Genomic DNA, 24,531 nt, shown 5'->3' with positions numbered 1-24,531 from the left:
TCTGAATGCTCTTCAATGGTAGCCGCATAGACAGCACATTGTAATAGTTCATCCATAAAGACTCCTAGTCTAGGAGAGGTAGCAACTGGCACACAACTCAAATTTGTGCAAAGGCTCTCTTAGCATGACTGCCACATGCTCTTCAATCAGGAGTCATGAATCCAGGAGAACCCCTATATTGTAGATGGGACCCTCTAGGGTAGTGTCACCTCATCCAGAACTAAAGATGACAAAGTTCCAGATCTTGTGGCTCCATGCACCCAAAGCCAGGGTTCAGCCAAAGCCTGTTGTCCCCCTTTCAAGACCCCACAACCTCCAGGCATCTTAAAAAAATCAACAGCATCACTTGGGCCACCAGGGGTAGAAATATGGAATTGAGTATCACAGCATACTGCAGATACTTCAATGCATGGTGCTGGATGATCGCACACAATAGCTTCATGTAGATCAGGGGTGTCAAAGTTGCGGCGCTCAGACTGGATGCATCATGCGCTGACCACTCCCACCCTGATTTAGCAAAGTTGTGATACATCATGTGATGACAACATGACACCCTGATGTAGATATTAAAAAGAAGTGGAGGAAGTACTAAGTCCTGTGGCATGCCACAAGATAATGGTTGAGAACTGAATCTTTCATTCCCTGTTAATAGTGACCAGCCTTAGAGAAGAAGCTGAACCAGAGCAAAAGTGTGTCACCCAGCTCCAGTAGTCAGCCCAAAAGGATACCATGGTCAATCAAAGGGTGCTGAGAGATCAGGGGAAGCAAGGATGGTTGAACTACTTTCATCTCACCCTCATCAGAGATCAACAAATGCAACAATGGCATTTTTATCCTGTAACCAGGCCTGAATTCTGACTGAAAGAGGTCCAGATAATCTGTTTCATCTAGGACTCTCTTAAGCTGCCAGGCAACCATCTTTTCCACCACCTTTCCTAAAAAGGGAAGATTAGAAGCAGGACGAAAATTGTCCAAATAGGTGGGATCAAGTGATGGGATTTTTTTAGGAAGGGGTGAACCAGGGCTCCTTAAAAGGCCCTCAAAATGTCCCCTCCTGTAATGATGAATCCACCTGCTAGTCATTGTTCTGGAGGCTGTCACTATCCAAAAGGAAAAACGATTTAACTGACAGGTAGTGGCACTGACAGCATTAAGGATCCTGTCCACTTCCTCAGGTCCAACAGGGTCAAAACATTCCCAGATAACTGTGCAAGACCTTGTCCCAGGTATCTCATATGGAATTGCCTCATGCATGAGATCTAACTGGGAATGAATCCAAGTGAGTTTGTCTGTCAGTTATTAAACAAATCCCTCTCCTAAAGATGATATAAAATAACCAAATGGAATAATCATAATCTGCATTATTAGATTAAATCTACACAGATCATGTAGATCTTTCTTGGCTTTTTGTATTATCTAGCCTGATGTCATATTTGGGTGGATTCTATTATGACACTTTGGATGGTCCTAATAAAAAGAGCTAATTTGATGGAATGGTTAAAGGCTGGACCAGTCTAGAAACTTGGAGAGTCTTGCCTTAGGCCCAAAACCAACCAGGTAATTTTGGGCTAGTCACACTCTCAGTTTTAGGAAGAAAACAGTGGCAAACCACTTTTAAAATGATGCCAAGACTTATCCGATTGATCCCCAAAAGTCAAAACTGACTGAAGGCACAACACAAAATGAAACAGGTTAACTATCTAATCATAGACAGCGATTTTCCTCCCTGACAGGCTCATCAGGTGGTAAGTTTCCAGTGGCTGCAGTTCTAATATAGATACAAATATTACAGAGAAGGTAACAAGTGTGAAAAATGTCTATGTTACTTAACATCAGATTTTAACTAGGGATATATATGTACCTGTGTGTCTCTGTCTTTAAGTCTATTATTGTGAAGGAGAACCGTAAGAATTCCCCCGTGATACTGGGAACGGAATGGCGGGGGGGGGGGAGAGGTGTCCTTCACAAGCGAGTCATAAAGGTATAAAAACCGCCGCAGCCATCGCCAGAAATGGAATTGCGCCCATAACAGTAAGCAAACTCCATGTGTAAAAGCAAACTCCATGTGTAAAAGCAAACTCCATGTGTAAAAATATCGTAATCAAAAAAGGGGAGGGGCATATAACCATTTCGCATTTAAACAACTATGAGCCAGGAACGACTTTTCCCCAAGAAACCCCTCACCTTCCTATATTTGGTCTGCCTGCCTCAGGCGCGTTCGCTCTTTCTTTCTCTCCAAGCCGTCGGGTAGCGTCTACCCGTTTCCGTAGCAACCCCATAGTTCCTGTTTAGGGAAAAGAGAACGAACGAACGAGCGTGCGCACTATGTCGTGATGGTAAAGAACCACAGAGATAGGAAATTATAGATAACCTTGAACGATTTTTTTTTAAAAGCTAGTTTTTCCTTAGAGAAGCCATCTTTATTTCGCCTCGCAGACTTTTGAAGGAAAATATCACCGAGGAATTTATTTCACTGACCCTTATTATTGTGAATTGGGTTTTTTTTTTAATGTTTAAAATGAGCCAATAAATATTCATCATATCAATAAAAGATAATATATGCAGCTCTGGATTGATACCAGGTGTCTTTGGTGCTCTCTGAACTTGTTTTCTTGCAGACGTTTACCCAAACTAGGTAACCTCATCCGTGATAGAAGGGAGTGCAGATTACTGTTTACATTCACGTAGAGGCGATTGTGTGCGCGCATACTGTAATTGAGATCGGCTGTGACAGCAGTGATGGATTTCTTCGATTATTATTACAGTATCGAAGGAGGAGTCCGTGACTCTCATGTATTAAATGTCTGACTCAACAACGAGCCTTATGCGCCAATCGAAGAGAGGGCGCCAAAGATGCTCGGAAGAGGCGCTTGAGGATCCGTGCCTCGCAGGGAGGAGGGCAGGACCGAGCTTATTTAGCTGTCCGCAGTTCACGCGTTGATACTGGAGTAGCTGTTGTCTTCGTCATTGGTTGGTCTCGTCATCATGCGCAAAACAGGCCCGCTTCCCCTGCCTACCCGCAGGCGGAGTGGGTGGCAGCGTAGGCGCTTCCTTGGGTGGGTGTTTGTACTTATCGGGCTGTAAATTGGCCAGCCTTTGTGCGGGAATGCATAAACGCCTTAGTTTAAAAAAAAAAAAAGTGCGGAGGCGAAAGACAACCCTAGGTCTCTTACAGAAATACCGTGTAATTTTACTTTGGTATACTCTACAGGTGATTGATTGATGTGCATGTACATAAGTGTCCATACTCTGTCAGCTGACGTTCACAAGATCCAAAGGTAGAAAACTGGCCAAGGTATTTCGTTTGGTGGACAAATGAATACTGACCTGAAACGGTGGACATTTGAATTTCGTGCCTTCTAAATTATTGGTATTGCAATAATCAACTAGCTTGCCAATTGCCAAATTTTCATACCAAATTTTGCCACTGTGTAGGCATATTAACGAACACAATGCATATAAGAATAAAAGCATCTTTCTTTCCAATTCCTTTCTATTATGTATTCTATTCCAAATGAGAACTTATTTATTTAGTGTATGCCATATCATACATGGATTAGCAATATATATTAACATATCTAGATTAATAGAATCCAATAAAATATAAATGTTAAAAAGACCTATGTTCAAACATCTCTGGATCATCTAACCATTGAAGCCCAGGATTGTTTATATTTTAAAAAAATAGGTTCCAGATTGGTATATGTCCTTAGTTTAGCTAATCACAATGTGATCTACAGTTTGATGTGGGACCCTCAGTAACACTTTGAGAAAGATACTATGCCCCATTTATACAGAGAATCCTGGCAGATGCCATATAAGGTGCAAATCCTATTCAGGATTGTTCATTGCTAACATGGTCATTCAAAGCCTGGCACCATTTTTGTGGGGTCATTTATATGTCTTCCTATGTCTGGGCGTTCAGCAACCCATTTGGCTTTCCATTGGGAATCTGTTAAAGTTGTTGGGCAGATGACGTGCCAGTGCCAGTGCCAGTGTGGGTTTCCTGAATTTGAGTCTTCTTGCTAATAAATGTGAAAGATCGGCAGGTACCGGTAGGAGTTGTTCATAATTTTTCTGTATTCCCTCACTAGTGCATCTTGCCTTCTTAAAGCTGGCAGTGCTATATTCCTCAGAACAGGAAGCCAGCAAGCCAGAGTGGTTTTAATACCTCTGCTTATCATCTTCATGGTGTCATTGAGTCTGTCATCTTAACTTCCTAGAATGGCATCTGTTAAACCATACCAGGGTACAGTATGCTGCTGCAGAGTAGATTAATCTTAGCGCTGATGACCTAAAGGTAGCAATCGAGGCTTCTCATTTAGTTACACATAATTTGTGGAAGGTTATTGTTAGTCTCAAAGTCTGTCCGACCCATCATGACTGTATGGACAACGTTCCTCCAGGCCTTCCTGTCTTCTACCATCCCCTGGAGTCCATTTAAGCTCACATCAACTGCTTCAATGACTCCATCCAGCCACCTCATTCTCTGCCGTCCCCTTCTTTTGCCCTCAATCGTTCTCAGCATTAGGCTCTTCTCCAGTGTATCCTTCCTTCTCATTAGGTGGCCAAAGTATGAGTTTCATCTTCAGGATCTGGCTTTCTAAAGAGCAGTTAGGATTGATCTCTTCTAGGATTGACCAGTTTGATCGCCTTGCACTCCAAGGGACTTGCAGGAGTTTTCTCCAGCACCATAGTTCAAAGGCCTCAATTCTTTGGTGCTTGGCCTTCCTTATGGTCCAACTTTCACAGCCATACATTGCCACTGGGAAAACCATAGCCTTGACTATACACAATTTATGGAGTATGCTGTTCCTAATATTGATTTTTTGCCACTGTATTCTTTGGTCCAATGTTACTCCAAGATACTTTTTAATGGGGATAATAGGGGAGAAAGTTTTTCTTTCAGTGGATCAGGATGGGGAACTATGGCCCTTTTATGACTTGTGGACTTCAATTCCCAGAATTCCTAAGCCAGCTATGCTAAGGAATTCTGGGAGTTGAAGTCCACAAGTCATAAAGGGGCCATAGTTTCCCACCTATGAGGTAGATTGGTGGTGGGGGCTTCATTTGCTAGTTTGTTGTTAAGGTAGAAGCACATAGTTAATGTTTTGCTGGTGCTAAGAGCGAGCCTCCAGTTAGTGAAGAATTTTTCCAAGATTTCAAGGTCTTTGGATAGGAGGCTGTCAGCTACCTCCATGTGTTTTTCTTGTACTGCTATGGTCAATAATCAGTGTGTCCAAATTTGTGTCCCCTTGTCACCAGCATTATTTCGTATAAGGTGAATAGTGTAGGTGCCATTACAGAGATGTGTATTGTTTAATCTTACCTTATTTTTCTTTTCCCATTATTACCACTCAACTTGTTATCAATTAGTCAATAGAAATTTTTTCAGGGGATAATATGGCACAGTTTCCCCATCCTTCCAAACTGTTTATGCTGCAGCTGTGTCTATGAACACATATCTGATTTTGATATTCAATATAGCCTGTTAGGCTTAGCACCTAACTAACTTGGTCCTGTCAGAAGCTGGCTTGTTTCATGGTAGATGTTCATCTGTTATGGGACTTATCCTGTTTATAATTAATTTTTCCAGGAATTGTACCAGGAGCTCAAAAGGGCAATTGGGCAGTAGATTTCAATTCTGTCTAGTGGTTTGCCAGTTTTTAGAGGTGATATTATTTTAGCTTTTTAAAATTCTGGTGGTAGGCAACCGTTGGAAATTACGTACTTCTGAGAGGAATTTACCAATCCAGTTCCGTGCATGCCTCCCAGGGTTTATCAGGAATTTTGGATGAATACCATCAAAGCCTGGTGCTTTACCACATTTCAGACTACCAATGACAATGACAATTTCGTTTAAAGAGAACGGGCAAGAGTGCTTGACCACCAAAAAGGTGAAAGTGCTTTTTTGGTGAGACTGGAGTGTCCTTTCACTGTTGAAGTTTTGAAGCAAGATACAACTAGAGGCTGTTTGGTCAGGAGTTATATTGGATGTTTCTTGTGTCAGTTATCTAGCTCCACTCACTTTTCTTAAAAGGTTCAATGCTTTCCTGCTGGTTTTGCTGAAATTTAGTGATTCTGTGTTTTATTCCCACTTCTTACATTGAGCTGCATCTCTGGATCACTGCTCTGTAGGAGGTAGAGTCCTTTATTTCTCAATATGTGAATTTATTTCTCTTTTAAACCTTGCAAGTCAACTAGAAAATTCCCAATATGACTTCCGGTTTGTTCGTCGTCAGAGTTAGAGCGGAATCCACAATCGTGCGTGGTTTCACCCGAGCTCACTTGCTGGAGGGTCCCGATTGGAAGGGTGGTGAAGAAGGGAGGAATCTCCTGAACGGTTGAGGGGAGTTGCAACCCTCCTCCCGGACAGGAAAACCTCTCCTAAAGGCAAGTTGCAGCTGTGGTCTTAAAATGGCCACCACGAAGACATAGAACACTCTGGAAAACTAAAACTGCTGGAGAGAAGAAGCAGCAAGCAGTGTGTGAACTAGGCAAAAGACATCATTTTTGAGGTACCCCAGTATTAAAAATAAAGGTTTATTTTGGAGGAAAGTGTATGGAAGCGGTGACTAAAGAAAGTGAGAAGGAAATTTGATTTTATAAAATTGGCTTGAATCATTGTATTGGATTAATTTGGAGGAGAAAATTTAAAGAAAAATATTTGAACACAACAAAGGTTTAGAAATTAAACTGGATAATTATCAGATTATGGGCACTTAAAGGGCATAACTAAATGCTGAAATTGAGTGTGTTGAAATGAAAAGAAAAAATAGCTAATGATTGAAATTAGTGAATTAAATAAAAGTACTATATTTAACAAAGAAAGTTAAAGTTAAGGAAGGAGTGGACTGTGGAAAAGGCTCAAGAGCGCCACCTGATGGTACAGGAAAAACTTCAGTGACCTTTTTTTTAAAAAGTGCTTGGTCTTTCTAAGAAACTGGACTTTGAAACTTAAAGGAAAGTAAAAGAAACTCCATTATAAAAAATAAAAACCCTGGAAAATGACATTAGAACACTACAAAGGGGAAGATACTTGAAAATATTGACATAGAACCACCCAGTGATTGTGGGAAAGAGTTGGGAATGGGCCCTCTTGAAGACTTGAAACAAAGATTCAAGGACATTGATTGTTGAAAATAAATTTAAAAGACACTGGCTGAAATAATATACTGGACTTTGGGACTGAATACACCAATTAGAGAAGAGGAAAAAGAAAAAGGAGAAGATACAATGGAGGAATTACTTGTTGAAATGAGATCAGACTTGCAAGACATAAGGGAAATGATGAAAATTAGACTTGAAATGTGTAATTATGTATTACAAAAACTAGAAATGGCGACCCAGTTTGTAGAAGAACAAGGTAAACCAGAGGGGGAGAAGACTAACAAAGAAGAAGCCAGCTTTGAAGAACAAAGGGATCAACAATTATTTAAACAGAGGGGGAAAGGAGTTAAAATTAAAAATGTGTGGTCTGAAGTGATAAAAGGGAAAATGCTTCCGAAAATGAAAAAAAGGAGAGGGGAAAAAACTGAAAAGGGAAGTTCAAAAGAAAAACCAAAGGAGGGAGGGAGGAAAAGTTAATAATTGGACTGAGAAATGGAGAGGAATAAGAATGGGGGAAAAGGGAATTGAAAGAAAGGACCAGAAAATAAACAGAAACAGGAAGCAAACGAGGATGAAAAGAAACTATATTGTTAAAAGAGTGAGAGACAATGGGTGAAAAAAAAAGAGGATAGGAAGGAGATTCCGCAAGGTAATAAGTTGTGATATATATGCATTAGTATTGAAAATAGATAAGTATATAACTGGTGGGATTTTTTCTCTTTAGTTTCTTTTCTTTCTCTCTCTTTCCTGTTATTAAATAATTATTGCTATATGGAATTTATAATAAAAATATATAGTAATTGATGACTAAAGAGGTACAAGAAAAGGGGGAAAGATGTTGAAATGAGATCTATTATGATCTATTAATATCAGTTGCTATACTTAAATGATTAGACTAATATGTAATGTATAGATGATTTATAAGGTGATTGAGAAAATGTAATGCAGAATCTGATAAGTGTGTGTGTGTGTGTGTGTGTGTTATAGTAAATAGGGAGATGGTATTTAGATTGAAGGTGGCTGGCTCGAATTAATAATTAGAAAGGACAATCTTGAATTAATAAATTAAGAACTGATAAAACTACAAATATGACAGAAAAAGATAATATGGGAAATGAACATAGAAACGAGATGAGAATTCTAAATAACACTGTAAAATAAGATATGAAAATATTCTAAGGAAATAAGTTATAATATGAATTGGAATTGGATAAGTTCAATATTTAATACTAATAAGGTTAATGTGATATGAAATTGAACAAATAAAATGAATAAGTAAATATGGTCATGTTTGTAAAGATGTGAAACCTGGAACCATACTGCTTGCCAAATGAGAATTTTTTATTTAAAAAAATTGAGGAGGAAATTGAATAATGAAATTACTAGGTATGTCCAACTGATATGGTGGCATTAGGAGAGTATTGAAATGTTGAAAGTAAGCAAAGAAGGATTTTGATTTAATGTGAATAAGGGTAATAAGAGATATGATTGGTATTATTAAATTTGCCTATATTAAAATGTATGATATATTGATGCCACACAATTAATGTATTGATGTGTATGTGTAGAATAAAATAAAATAAACTTTATTACAAAAAAAAATTCCCAATATATTTTAGAAAGCCTTTCAACTTCAACAACGCTTTCAATTTTCAAGAATTTTTATTTCCAACTTTTATTCTAATCCGTCATTTCTCATTATGTATTCTAATATTTCAAATATTCGTGCAGTTTTGTTGTTAGTAATATTTTCCATGCCCTCTACAGGCATATGGCTTTGATTTTTGGCTTATCTGCCTAGCAATGTCATATAGAATAATTTGAATCTTTCCCTTATTATTAAAATAAATTTAGTTAGCCAAAGGTTAATCATTTCCCCAAATCTCATTCTTCCCACATATCTTTGTCATAATTCTTGGAAAATCATAATTTATGAAATTTGTGCTCCACATGGTTCTAGCTTGGAAAAAATCAATAACTTTTAGAACAGTGATTTAGTTCTAAAATTAAGCTATGAGCTATTTCTAATTCTATGACACATCCCATTGTTGTTCGCAATGGCTTTATTTAGAAAAGGGTTGTTCTGTCTGCTGTTATCTGCTTCTACTTTAGATGCTATTCACACTATTTTAAAGAAATCTCATTTAAATCCAAATTTAATCATTTCTATCAATCCACTGGATTTCAGCTGACTATAATGTGATATAAGATAATCTTGCATCATGGCAAAGCATACACATAGATTTGAAATGTTTCATGGAAAACAGAAAGGTTTTTTTATTTTGAAATGTGGGATATAGAAATTAATCATCATGCTTTCTGCAAGATCAGTCATTACTATCATTTTGGTTTCTTTTTATTTTTCGGAGTAAATATAGCAAAAATTTACCAAGGCCATGGATGTCTTAACTTTCCCAGCTAACCACTTAAGAAATCATAACTTCCTTGATGAGGGTTTCTCAAACTGTGTTCCATGGAATCCTGGATTCTGTGATAACTTTTTTTAACAGTAATTTTTATTTTTATTCAGAAAATTAAAATACAAACTCCAAAAGAAAGATTTTTTTACAAAAACAAGGCACAAAAGCCAACATTTAAAAAAGTAAACTAAAAGGCGCAAAAGGCAAAAAAATATACATATATTACATCCCCCAAATTAATATTTTCCCCAAATGCCATCACTCTACTAAACAAATAATTCCCTCAACACTGTCCAACTATTTACAAAGTCTGACTACTATTACTATTAACGTTCTCATCACTCCTTATTACCCATCCCCTCCCACTTGTGACTGTATGACTGTAACTTTGTCGCTTGTATCCAGGGGTGGGATTCAAATTTCTTAACAACTGGTTCTATGGGCGTGGCCTAATTTGTGGGTGTGGCTTGGTCATGTGACTGGGTAGGTGTGGCTTGTTGAATGGGCATGGCTAGGAGGTCCTGTGACTGACTGGGCGTGGCTAGGTGGTCACGTTACTTGGGTGGGCGTGGCTAGGTGGTCATGTGATGGATGGGTGTGGCTAGGTGGCCATGTGATTAGGGTGGGTGTAGCTAGGTGGCCATGACTGGAAAATGAAATATAAGTGCTCCTCGCTTAATGGCCAGTTGCTTAGCAAGTGTTCTAATTTACGACTGACCTCCCCAGAGCTACTTGACCTATTTCTGGTGTTTTGACAGCCCCCCCCCAGACACTTATGACCAGTTACAACATCCCACACAGTCTTGTGACTGAGGTTTTCTATGTTTTTTTGCCAGTTTCCAACAATTCCTTTTGGTTTCTGGTTAAAAATGCCCATTGGGGAAATGGACTTCTTTAACAACCAGTTGCTTAATGACACAAGGTTCACTTAATGACCATGGTGTTTGCCTAACCCAGGAGTCTGCAATCTTAAACACTCAAAGAGCCATTTTTCTATTTTCTTTTAAACAAGTATCTCTTTCTCTTTCTTTCTCCCTCTCTCTTTCTTCTCTCTCTCTCTCTCTCTCATCTCTTTCTCTTTCTTCCTCATCTTTCTTTCTCTTTCTCCCTCTCTCTGTTTCTCATTTCACTTTCTCTCTCTCATATATAACTGCTAAGATTGGAAGCTGTTTTTTATAATCTTATTTCTTTGCAGTTTTTTCACACACATTTGTGTATATGTATCCAATTCTCTTTCTTCCTTTCCGCTATATATTCAAAATGGGCAATGATTTTATGTGTGTGTATGTGTGTAACGTGTATATGTGTGTTATGTATATGTATGGATTTGTGTATATATCACTTTTAATGTGTGCCAGTGTACTTACAGTAAAAAAATGACAATAAAAGTTATCTTATCCTATCTTCCTTCTTTCCTTCCCAACCCCATTCCTCCCCTTACCCTATTTTGTGTTGGCTTCCCAGCAGGGGTAGGATTTTACCAGTTCGCACCTATTCGCTAGAACCATTGTTAACATTCTAAGCAGTTCGGAGAACCAGTTGTTAAAGAAATTACTGGCCTTATCCTGTAAGGCAGGAAGGAAACATTCTGGTGTTGCTTACAGAATCTGCCTCTCCGTTAAGCCTTATTACATTCTTGGCAGGACTAGACTTCCTGTCTCAGGAACATCTCTGGAGTTTTTTTACCCTCCTTTGCTGGTACTTTGCTTGTGTGGAGTGACCATTCAAAGTTACAATCGCACTGAAAAAAGTGACTTATGACTATTTTTCACACTTACGACTGTTGCAGCATCCCCAGTCATGAGAGGCCAGGTGAAGAGATGCGTGCCTCAATGTGAGTGATATTGAGTTGGCCACAATAACATGACCACCAAGCCATGTCCACCCAGTCACATGACCACCAAGCCATGCCCACCACCTAAGCCACGCCCACAGAACCAGTTGTTAAAAATTTGAATCCCACCCCTGCTTCCCAGACAAGTACTTACCAGGTCTGATCCTGTTTAGCTTTCTAAAATCAGCCTACTGAAATAAATAGCAAACTAAACTGCCCAATAATTTACCCACCATCACTATCTTGCACCTGATTTCAATGTGAACAGCCAATCTGCAGTATTACTGAATTTTGCTAGGCATCTGCTGCATGTTATTCTCTCTTCCTTGATAATCTAGTCCAGAGGTCCCCAAACTTGGCAACTTTAAGACTTGTGGACTTTAATTCCCAGAAAAGCTTCAACTCCCAGCAAAGCTGGCTGAGGAATTATGTGAATTGAAGTCCACAAGTCTTAAAGTTGCCAAGTTTGGGGACCCCTGATCTAGTCTTAGTTGAGCAAAACAGACTGGAGTCACTGGCAAGAGCAGCTCAGCGGGGAGAAAAGTTGTGCATCTCCCCATATTCCTTTCTCCGTGAGCAGCCCCACCCTCTCCTCCTCATTTGTGAAGCACGCTAAGTTTAAAGGTATTGCAAGAGGCTGCTTGTGGAGAGAGGAATATAGGGAGACGTGCAACTTTTCTCCATATCAAGAGGGCTGCTCTCTCTCTTGCCTCCACTCTTGGCATGGAAACAGTAAGTGGGAGCAGCAGTTGAGCTGGTCAGTCACCCAACCCAGGGCTCACACTCACCATACCTGCAGGGGGTGGGGGATGCAGCAACAGCGAGGCGGCAATGGTGATTCCGGCGGCACTGGGGCTTCCGGGACCAGTCCCCCCCCACCATCCATGCAGCCGCACACATGGTGCATTGGGGCTTCCAAGCTCTGCTCCCCGCAGCTGCCATCAGCTGTCCTGGACTCAATCAAGGGACGCCTTGCTAATACGAGCCTCTCCACGTGTTCTTTCCTGCTGCTGTTGCTGGGAGAGCAAGAGTTTCCCAGCACAGCGGAAAGCTTCCAAGTCCCCCTCCCATCGGAAACGGTTCCCGGGCAAGCAGAGAGAAGCAGGATTTAACCTAGCTTGCTTCTCTGCTTGCCCAGGAGCTGTTTCTAATGGGAGGGGGATTTGAAACTTTCTACTGTGCTGGGAAACTCTTGCTCTCCCAGCAACAGCAGCAGGTAAGAGAAGCAGCTGCTGACTTGGCCGGAGCCTATACAAGTGTTCCCCAGTGGAAGGCAAGTAGTGGGGAAAGGCGACCAGTGGTGGCAGCAAAAGGCAACTGGGGGGGGAAGGCGACCGGGGCTTGCAGATCCTCACTCACCCAGGGAGATCTGTAAAGGCAGGGCCACAGCAGAAGGCAGGCAGCAATGGCTGGCCTGGTGGGTGCACAAGAGCAGGCTGCAGGCAGCAGTGTTGCGCATGCGTGCAATGTTGCACATGCGTGATTAGGATTGACGGGGTGGCAGTGGAGAAGCATGCGGAGAGGGGCGGGGCCAGCCAGAGGTCTGATTTACTGGTTCTATGGAGAATCCTAACAACTGGTTCTATCAATCCAGTCCGAACCGGTAGAATCCCACCCCTGCTTGTATCCTTATGATCTATATTGACTGTTTCCTAGTATAATTTGATTGCTTATTATACCCTATGACTATTATTAAGTGTTGTACCTTATGATTCTTGATGAATGTATCTTTTATGTATACTGAGAGCATTTGCACCAAGACAGATTCCTTGTGTGTCCAATCACACTTGGCCAATAAAGAATTCTATTCTATGCTATGCTATGCTATGCTATGCTATGCTATGCTATGCTATGCTATGCTATGCTATGCTATGCTATGCTATTCCATTCCAATTCCAATTCCAATTCCAATTCCAATTCTATTCTATTCTATTCTATTCTATTCTATATTGATCAATATATTGCAACAATATTAGTTTACCCCCTTATGAAGCAGGCCCAACATTTAAAACCTCTACATCTATTTGCATTATTTGACCTGTCATCTATCTACTATATATATTTAACAAATAAAGCAACAACAGAATTAAAGTTTAAAATCTTCTGTTACCAATCTATTATTGTATTTAACTCGTAGAAAGTCTACTACAGGTAGTAATGTGAAATCCTTACCACATATGGACATTAATACAATCAAATGAGTTCAGAAGTACTTCACAAGAAAAGTCTTGCACTTTTCTGTCCATAATAGAATACCTTATGGTACTAGGCTTGAAATTTTTGGTATGGATAGTTTAGAACTGCAATGCTTGTGATCAGATATAGGTATTGTATACAAAATTGGACATAGTAACATCTTACCTATAAATGATTTTTTAGCTTTAATCATAATGTAACACGCACAAATAACTTCTTAAACTTAATGTAAACCACTATAAACTTGATTATCTACTATAAAAAAAATCAATTTTTGTAACAGGATTTGTCAAAGTCTGGAATATCTTACTTGATTCAGGTGACTCAGCTACTAACTTCACAGTTTTAAATCTAACTTAATTTCTGTGGAACTCATCATATTTTTAAGAGATTCCTAAGGGGGCGTGTGTAAGTGCACTTATGGGCCTATCGTCACCGTCACATTTTAATTTTTTCATTTTGTTCATTCTAATTTGTAATTTTTGTTTGTTGAACAAATATAATCTTTGTTGTACACATATTTGTTCTACACATACTAGCTTTGTAGTACACTAACTACAAATGTTACATTACAATTTTTGTGTTAGAAAGCTTTAGGTCCTTACATTGATTACTAAGTCCAAAGTAACTGTGCCTGCTGCTCCATATATTTATCTGGAAGTAACCCACTTAAATCAGGGAGATTTATTTCTGAGTGAATATCATTGAAACTATAGTTTGCTTGAGACAATGTACTGTATTTATTCAAAATATGATTTGCTTATTTGAAATTTAACATGCTATTTGAAAGCTGTGATTAAATTGTAAAGTACAATTTTATGAAAACCCACTCTATGCTTTTAGTGGCAAACCAAACCAAGATCTAGTTATGTGTTTTAGATAAGCCAACAACAGACTTAATGATAATATTAGGAGTCTGTCATCCTATGCTATAATAGTTACTTGGGTTGGCTTAACTTTGTGTTTTGCATCTGTTGATGTCAGGCAGGAATTTGGGCAACAATATATAGAATTAACTTGATTCAACATTCTTTTAAGAAGAAAATAATAGTTAATGAATTCTTTATAATATGTACCCTGCGTTTCCTTATGTTTGCTAGTTTCTTAGGCTGTATTTATGGAACATGCCAACCCATGCTTTAATTTAAAAGGTATTTTTGGTTGGATACACATCATAGAATGGCTAAAAATCATATTTGTTAGATTTATGCCATGTCTTATGAAAGGCATAGGTTAGAAAATAAATTAACAAACAAGCAAACCATGTTTTGGCTTAGCATACTGTGTAAAGCCAGCCCAGGTTGGTGGGTATAGTTTTCTTGTTTGTTGCAGGTGAATGTATCTGAATTTGATCACATTCCATTTTTCTTTTTTCTTTTCCTTTTTCGTAACACAATCCTAAGCAACTTTATACTGTAGTTAAATTCAGGTTTATTTGATATTATACTAGGTGACAGTTCATATTTTAATTTGTTATATTTAATTGTTTAATTGTGATGTATTGCATAAATCACCATTGACTGGTAGTATGTGCTAATTGTAACATAATTCCCTCTCTCTGCAAGGGAGATGGGCAGTTTCAAAATTTGATAAATACGTTTTAATTTAGAAGTCTCTGTTTATTTATAAATGAAAGCTGAGATACTAATAATTATAAGTTACTTTATAATTATTAGTATCTCAGCTTTTATTTTGGGAAATGCAGAGCAATCTCAGATCACCCACTGAAAATTGGTGGTAAAATGGCTTGGTTTGATGGGGCAAGAAATTGCTTTTTCAAAAAAATAAAGTAAAGCTGGACATATATGTAATAAGCTTTTTGTAAGACAAATCCTTTGTATCGTCAGCCCTGATAAGAAAATATACACAAAAAGTTTAGCGGCCATTTATACCACAGTTTCATCAGGCATGTTTCCTGTGGTCCTTGACAATCTGTATATGGGGTGAAGATATATCTACCATCTGCCATCCACTACTACTGAGTTGAAGAAATAGATCTTGTCTCTCCCAAGGTGTGTTAAGCCCTTCTGAGTGGTTGGTTTGCAGTAATTGCAATCAAGTTCTGCAGAGGCCACTCTATTCTGGATGATTGCCAATTCAACTCTACAGTCAATCAACTGTAATCCATACTGGGATTTTGAAAGTTCTGGGATGCTGGAAGTAGTTAAAAAAACCAGGATCTTTTAATATATAATTACCCAGAATGGATCAAAGTCACCCAGTGAGTTTCCATGGGTGAGGATGGATTTTAATACAAGTCTCTCAAGTCCTAGGCCAGTACCTTAATTATTATATCATACAGGGATCTCTCTCTCCCTCTTTCTGTCTGTCCCTCTCTCTCTCTCTCTCTCTCTGTGTGTGTGTGTGTGTGTGTGTGTGTGTGTGTGTGTTTTCGTAAGTTTTTGTGGGTATTTATATGTATGGTATTCAGCTTTGTTTGGGTATTTTCCCACGTCATTATAGTTGTGCTTTTAAAGTTGTAGCAACGTTTGGCAGAATCTCATCTGCCATAATCAGGCTTCTGTATTGAGTTCGTCAATACAGTCAAACTCAATACAGAAGCCTGATGATGGCAGATGAGATTCTGCCGAAACGTTGCTACAACTTTAAAAGCACAACTATAATGACGTGGGAAAATACCCGAACAAAGCTGAATACCATACATGTAAGTACCCGCAAAAACTTAAGAATAAGGATAGCAGTGACCAATTAATTCCTCTGATGTTCCCAAGACATCTCTCTCTCTCTCTCTCTCTCTCTCTCTCTCTTTCTTGAGAGAGAAGAAAGATATAAATATATATCTTAGATTTGATTAACTAGATATGCTTTAGAAATCTTTTCCTATCTCTAAATCTTGATGACCAAGCTGTTTTGAGAATTAAGCTATTAGTATGGATTCCCATAGGCATCTTTTAAAGACAAGAGAGGCAAGCTGTTTCTAGTGTGACTATCTGGATTCACACATTATGCTAAGATGGAGTATTAAAAACAATGGTTTCTGTAAAAGCCACAATGCCTTGTGGTACAGCATGTAAACATAAAATGGATAGTCCATAAATCACATTAAGCCCACAAAACTGAACACAGTTGGTTCTGTATCCATTTGTTTGTCATGCAAAAGGAAAATTAAAGGTAATCTCTTTGCAATAGGTAGCAGGGTCGACACTGATGAATAAATGAAGATCAGTCATATTTCTTTTTTTTTTTTTTTTTGCTTCACTCTCTTTCCATAAGCAACAGGAATAAAGGAGATTAGATTCATTTTTATGAATCTATTATCTTTTATAACATGATAATGGTACAAACACCTTGTGATATAAGCAAATTTTATATAAGTTTCTGGACCTAGTTCATTGGTTGTTTAATAATAACCTTTCTTTTCATTGAATGGTACTCATTGTGATGGAGCAAAGGATATTCAACACTAAAGCAGCAAGGCAAACATAATTGCCTACTCAGCAAACTGAGAATGGCCAGCTTCACTGTTTCCTATGGGTCCTGCACAAATTGTGGATCAGACTACAACTAGTAAAAGACAAAAATGAGACAAAAGATCATCCAGGAAAATACATGTGATGGCCAAAAAATTTAATATTCCATGGATCCAATGAAGTACATTCAAATGTTGATTGGCTATTATTACATGATTTGCTGAATTCTTGGGAGTGGTTTTGACAATGCCACTATTTTTCTAATTTAGTACATTTATGTTTTTTTCAAGTATTCCATTTAATGCACATAAAGAAAAACATAGCACTTAGTTTATGTCTAGTATTGTTTAGTCCTGTCAGTGTGGTTTTTGAAAATAATCCTATTCAGTAGAGGGATAAAAAAAAAACCTAATATGTGCAATCTTCCTGATTAAATACCTAGGAATCATAGGAGAAAAAGGAAAGGAAAATATGTTTAAATCATGTTTCTTAACTTGGGATCCATTGCTTATATATAATCTCCATGGCAACCAGGAAATTGAAATAGGGAGCCAACCTTTTATGGCTGATTTCTGGATTCTTTGTGGCCAGCCCTGTTGCCTGCATATCCCCCAGGTTACTTAGCAACCTGTTTCTTTCTGCAGTCGCTAGGAAACACTGTCTATTGCAAAATGTGGTAGCTTCCACCCTCTTCTTTTTCAGGAAACCTGATATCATCATCATGTGTTCCCTTCTGCTTACTTTATTATCTCTCTCCCTCTCTTTTAGCATGAAGAATTGCTAAACAAATCTATGTTCCATGTTTTTTTTTACTGCTGATGCTATCATCCTCTGATCAGATTACTTAGCACTTTCCAAAAAGAAAAATACTCCTTGCCTTTTTAAAAATGTTCCCTCCTGCTGCTCATTGATAATATTGATATTTTCTACATTCTGTAAAATTGCTGTAGTTTATAGTTTATTAATGTACCTTTGCAAATTTAGGACTCATCTTTGTATTAAGCCCTCTAATACCATACCAGTGTATAACACATTCTGTTTGTTAAGGGCAGATTTCTATATTCAATATGCTAGCTGAGACAAGATGCTTAGGCCATAAGTATAACAAATTTATACTGAATGTTGAACATCCCTTCAGCAGTGGAGAAACCATCAATATACAACTCCATTTCAGTCTATCTGTAATATGAATGCAACCCAGCAGTAAAGGCTCCACAATGGGAAAGGTATAAGAATGGCCTGAAAATATTTCAGAAAAGACAAACATTATACAAACATTTTAGACAAACATTAAAATTCTCCCCAAAGAGCCTGATACAGTGCAACATTACATAAATAAAAAGCCATCAATCTTAAAGGAGAGAAAAATAAAACTCCTCTGACATAGTTAGTGTTGTAATAATTTATTTCAGAAACTAATTATGGTATATCTATGTCCATATATATGTCCAAATAGATAGATAGATAGATAGATAGATAGATAGATAGATAGATAGATAGATAGATAGATGATAGATAGATAGATAGATAGATAGATAGATAGATAGATAGATAGATAGATAGATAGATAGATAAATGTCACAGAACTTTGGGGAAGAACATTTTGAACATAAAGGATAACTCTCTGGACAAATAATTTGTCCTCAAAATATTTTAATAAAAATCTGTGATTATATGCAGAACCTTTATATTTCCATGTTCAAACACTGCCAAACCACATACTACTCAATTTCTAGAGTGAGAATATTTTTGTGGAAAAAATATACTAGATTACTAGGATTACTAATAGGTTTTCTCATTCACTCAGTGAATGCGGTTCTTAAGAATACTGGACAAACAAATTGAATTCTTTATTTTTATGGCTCTGTTTACACATTTGACCAAAGCCACACACAATTCAGCTAAAGTACATGCACTAGTCTTTCCCACAGCTTAATGCTGCTCTTTAATCAAAGTTTTTGGCTTATTTTCCCATCTTATATAGGAACAGACACCATTTGGAGGATTGCACAAATTGGAAGTTAAAACTTATCCTAAGACTTGCTTATGAATTTCAGTTTCCATAAATTTCCAACAATGGCTACTCCAATCTCAAATATCTACTAAACTTAAAACCTTAGCTTAAGCATCATTCATAGTGGATAAGAAGATGACCTGCACTTTTTTTTTTATAAACTGGACTTTTTGACTTGAGGTGAGGTGCAAATTCTGCCTATGATATTGTGTTATTTTTATCTCCATTCTGATGAGCACCTTTCATATGTTTATATTTCTGGATAAAATAGCAGGAAGTTTCTAAAGGGAGCATTTGAATCCACAAGACAAAAAAATGAGTTTTTATAGAGTAGAAGGATAACGAAGATTGCAAATTAAATGCTAAGAAAAAAGGATTGGGAATATTTAGCCTTGAGAAAAATAGGAGGGAAATATAGCTCACATCAAATATACTAGAAAGGTGTTACCTAATAGAACTTCAAAACTTATTTGTTATTCCAATGTGCAGGATGCATTTTCATAAGTCATTGTAAATAAGATGCTAGCAAGAAAGTTATTTATGGGAAGGTAAATTTCAATTCAATTATTTAAAAATGTTTTCCTACAGCAGACCTAATTACCCAAAGTGTAAACTCCTCTTTGCTAGATGTGTTGGAGCTGTGTTGAGACCACTTTATTTGGATTTCTGCAGTTAGCTGAGAATTTGACTTAATGGTCTAAACGGTGTCTCCTAATTCTTTGATTTTGTGATATTCAAATATACCAAACTCCAAGGAAATGTCATTCTCTCTAATCCACAACATCAATACACATTTCATTATTTGCATTTTCTGTTCTTTCAATGTTCTGTATATACAGCATAATCTATATATAAATGCTTATATAGAGAGAGCACATATGGCACTATTTTGTTTATATATATATCCCATTAATTTTAATGATGGCTAAAGAATCTAGATATGTTAACATAGGTGTTGTCACTCCAGTAACTACTCATACACAATTTAATTTTATTAATAATTTTATCCATCACTTGCACTGTATGTTTTTAAAATAATTCAATGTTCTGGTGTTTTCTATTTTGATACATAATTTATATGTAGATTCTATGAATTATATGCGCTATGCTAAATTTTGCTATGCCATAAGAAATAAATAAAATTTAATTGTAATTATTTCCAAGGAAACTAATTCACATTGCTGGTCAAGTCTTTTGGAAATGAAGTTCCATTATTTTTCCTTTCAAATCACAGTGAAACCATAGCTCAAACATAATTGGTTTGTTTATTTTATAATTTTTTACAATAGAAATTGGGAAACCAGAAATTTAGGGCCATTGATGGACACACAGAACATAGGCATTTATCAATACTTCCCCTATAAATTAATAGGTTCACTGTAATCAGGTTCACTTTCAATTATGCTTGCTGCCAAACAGAACAAGTGATTTGTCAGATTGCAATTAAATGTAGTATCAGTCTTCTTCTTTTATTTTACATCCTAGCTTTCTTAGTTGAATATTGAACACAAAATAAATATTAAGTATTTAAAAATGCAGTCTAAAAAGAAATGGATGTTAATATTTGCATAAAATAGTTTCATAATTTTTGGCTGTCCAGATTCAAAACAAAAATTCTAAATACATATTTTCCTGTCCTTCCTTCCTGCAATGCGATTCAATTTTAATGAAACTCACTCTGCACTCATCCTCAATACATTGGATATAGAAAATCTATCCCTCCCTGTTAAAATGCCAGGGTTTTGAGTTGTAAAAAAAATCAGGTCAAGATACTGTAAAATCACTTTAGAATTTTTCCACCCTTAATATAACATTTTTTTATTTAGGAAAATTATATGGCTAACCCAGCTCTCTCTCAGCAACTCAGTAAGAAAGAATATATAAGCTGTACAATTCAATTAAAAAACAATTTTTAGGGGGGGAAATAATAAGTGTGCACATCTTAAACTTGGTTGAACACCTTTTAATGTTATGAACATTCAGTCTTTGGGGTAGGAGCCTATCAGTATGGAATATCTTACCTTGGAAATGTTGGCCAACATTTCCTTGCAAAATTGCTCCAAAATTGTCAGAAGTGGGGAAGCTTCTCCTGTGCATCACTTTTTTCAGGTCACTCCACAGATTTTCAATTGGATTCAGGTCCACACTCTGACTGAGGCATTCCAAAATATTGATCTTCTTCTGGTGAAGTCATTTTTTTGTTGATTTGGAGTATGTTTTGAATCGTTGGCATATTGAAAAGTTAAAATCCTCTTCAGCATTTTAGCAAAGACCTGAAGGTTTTGTGCTATAATTGACCGATATTTGGAACCATAACATTTTCCTATTTGCTTTGTCAGATTTTATGTAGATTTTTGCAAAATGTAGCTGGACTTGGATGTTGTTTTTGTTTTTGTTTTGCTTTTGTAAAGCTTGCCACCCTAACCTATAGTATAGATATATGAAGAATATAGGGTATTCTTGTAGTACACAATCAATATTTAACAATACTCGAAAATCCTGCAATCCCTTTGTTACTGTAGGCTTCTTGCCTACAGTAACAAAGGGATTGCAGGATTTTCGAGTATTGTTAAATATTCTTGGCTGACTGTCAAATAAATTTTCTTCTTGTTTTTTCATCAATTTGGAAGGACATCCAGTTTTTGGTAATGTCCATATTACCAAATATTGTACCATATTTTCCCCCATTTGTTAATAATGACTGTCTTTACTGTGTTCCATTGTATATCCAATACCTTGGAAACAGGTGGGATTCAAATTTCTTAACAACCGGTTCTGTGGGCATGGCCTAATTAGTGGGTGTGGCTTGTTGGTTATGTGACTGGGTGGGTATGGCCAACTCAATATCACTCACATGGTGGGGCGCTTCGCCTGGCTTCTCCTCACCCCTCCCCTTCCAGCCAGTCCTCGCTTTGTCTTTCATGTTATGGTGAGAGAGGAAGATTTTTCAAAGTCATCTTCCCCTTGATACTAGCCAATAAGATGAGATTTTGCTGTCTGAAGACCTGATGGACATTTCCAAATATTGTTTGTCACCACTCTCTTGGAAAGACTGAGTGGAGACATTTATAAAGAATAACAGAGTTGGAAGAGACCTTGGTGGTTTTCTAGTCCAACCCCTGCTGAAGCATGAGACCCTATACTATTATGGACAAATTTCTTCTTAAAAACCTCCAGTGATGGTATACCCACAATTTCTGAAGGCATCCCATTTCTCTGATTAATTGTTCTCATTGTCAGGAAATTTCTTCTTATTTCTAGGTTGGATCTGTTTGATAAGTTTCCATCTCACAGTTACTTCCAATTGAGCCAGGCACCACCTATTCTTACATTTTTTTTCTTGCCTGTGTAAGACTTTACTCTCCATTAAATAATTAAATAGTTCTACAGTGGTATTCAGTTTACTACAATGATTTTTGCAAAATGCATTAAAGCTTGAAGAATATATCTCTGCTTATACTGATAAAGATTATTCTTTTTGAACATTAAAGCATACAGTCAAGCAAATATTTCCAATCCTACAATTGAAAACACATTTGAAAGGTATTTTCAAAGCAGTCAGTTAGTGGATGCCTTACCATTCTTTCTCTTCTCCTTTAATTAAATCTTTCTGCTTTATATATTTTTTTCTTTGGCCTTATTGCAATATTCCAAAATTTTCACAGATCGTTCTACAAAGAACCCTTTCTAATTTAACTGGAATACAAAACTACCTTTCTGGTTTGGAATTCCTTGGCTCACACTCACACCCCTCAGCTCCTCAACACTTCTCAATTATTGAGAGTTTTGCAGCAATAATTCAGTGCCAGAAAAATAAACACAGATGACTGATGCTTCATTTAACATCTTTATAAACATAAGTAGATTTTACAAACCAGTTGTAGATTTCTCCAACATGGAGCAAACTTACACAGAAACATGTTGCAAGTTCAGACCAGAACTCCAGTCTTCAGCAACCAAGCAAATTAATTTCATCTTCTATAGACAGACTCAGAGCTCAACATAGCTGCAGAGTTTCAGAGCTTAACAATAGAGCAACACCTAAGCTACCTGTTAGTTTCAGTTTCCAGCCTAGGCTAATTCTAGTTTCAGTTTCCAAAACAGTCCTAATTGGCTGATTTAGTTGCTATGCTTATTCATTGGCCGACCTTGTTATCATGCTCTATTCCAGTTCATGAATATACTCTGACACTCCTCCCTTCAAAACTGGAATAGACATAAATCCAGTTACCTTTAATATTCTACAGATATCTGTATTTGAAGACCCACATTCACAGTTCCCTCCAAATACCTGAGAATTCATTTTTATACCTATCCAATGCACTTGCATTGATCCTAACCTTTTAACTTTCCAATGTATATGTAACCATCAGCCTTGTAACTCTTGAACCCAAGACTCTCCAATGCAGTATCTAAACAGATATTCCAATTCCTGGCTGACTGTTTCAGCCCATAAATGGCCTTGTTCAATTTATATACTGTGTTAGGCTTTTTACTTTCATACCCTGGTGTTTGAACCATGTAAATTTCTTCCTCTAATTCTGCATTGAGAAATGCAGTGGCTATGTCAAAATGCCAAATTTTATGGCCATGTGCCGCTGCCAACGCTAGTGCCAGCCTGATGCTCTCACTCTTTACAGTTGGTGCGAATACCTCATCATAGTGCACATTTTTCATCTGTGAAAACCCCTGTGCCTCTAACCTTGCTTTATATTGTACTTCATTATTGGGTAGTACCTTTTTCTTGTATACCCACTTGCATTCTACAGCTGTGGCAAAGTCATAGATGTGAACACTTCATGTTCTCCCATGGATTTTATTTCCCTGCCCATGGCTTCTTTCCACTTTACTTGTTCAATTTTAGGTAATGCCAATACTTCTTTGTAGTTCTTTGACTCATACCATATATTACACACTTTAACTTTACTAGCAGAATACCTGTCAGGTAGAATCCCCTTGTTCCATTGCTCTGACATGTGTGGCATTGACTGCTCCTGTTCTTCAGCCCTCTCTTGCTTCATAGCTTGTTCAGCTTCTCCTCCCTCAACGCTGACACCATCACTGAGTTAGTTACCATCACTAAGTGGACCACTGTCACTAAGTGAATCATTCCACAAATTTGCATCAATTCTGTTCCATTTTTGCTCTGCAAAGCTTGCAGACCTTGAAAACACTATTCTTTTACTCCCATCGCTAAAGTAATAACTTTTTGAGCATGGCTCATAGCCACAAACCTGAGCTTTCTAGTCTTTGGTTGCCCCTTTCTTCTAATTGCTTTTGGAATATGCACCCACACATTACTTCCAAACACCCTTAAATATGCTAGAGATGATTTTCTCCCATATAGCACTGTATATAGAGTATCAAAATAGTTAGCAGTCAATATGGCTTCACCCCATTGTGACCTACTTAGACCAGAATCCTCTAGCAGTGAGTCCTCCATGGTTTGCAAGACTCCATTCCATCTATCAACAACACCATTCTCAGCTGCTGGGTAAGGATTTGTGTGTCTGTGTTTTATTCCTA

General features: G+C 37.5%; 1 protein-coding gene across 2 annotated transcripts in view; it reads right to left on the bottom strand.

The window, feature by feature from the left end:
- The window catches only part of MARCHF10 (membrane associated ring-CH-type finger 10), a 110,001-nt gene extending 107,700 nt beyond the window's left edge, over positions 1-2,301 (bottom strand). Inside the window, exon 1 of one of the 2 annotated variants that reach the window (XM_087946991.1) lies at positions 2,185-2,301. The gene's annotated coding sequence lies outside the window, so the exon portion shown is untranslated. The remainder of the gene's footprint in view (positions 1-2,184) is intronic. The other variant, XM_087946992.1, reaches the window with a different exon arrangement.
- Positions 2,302-24,531: the final 22,230 nt, after the last annotated feature.

This window comes from Notechis scutatus, chromosome Z (genome assembly GCF_049901735.1).
Source record: "Notechis scutatus isolate UNSWTSFEM ecotype Mainland chromosome Z, rNotScu1.2, whole genome shotgun sequence".
Classification (NCBI taxonomy): Eukaryota; Metazoa; Chordata; class Lepidosauria; order Squamata; family Elapidae; genus Notechis; species Notechis scutatus.
This window is presented reverse-complemented; position numbering and strand designations above follow the sequence as displayed.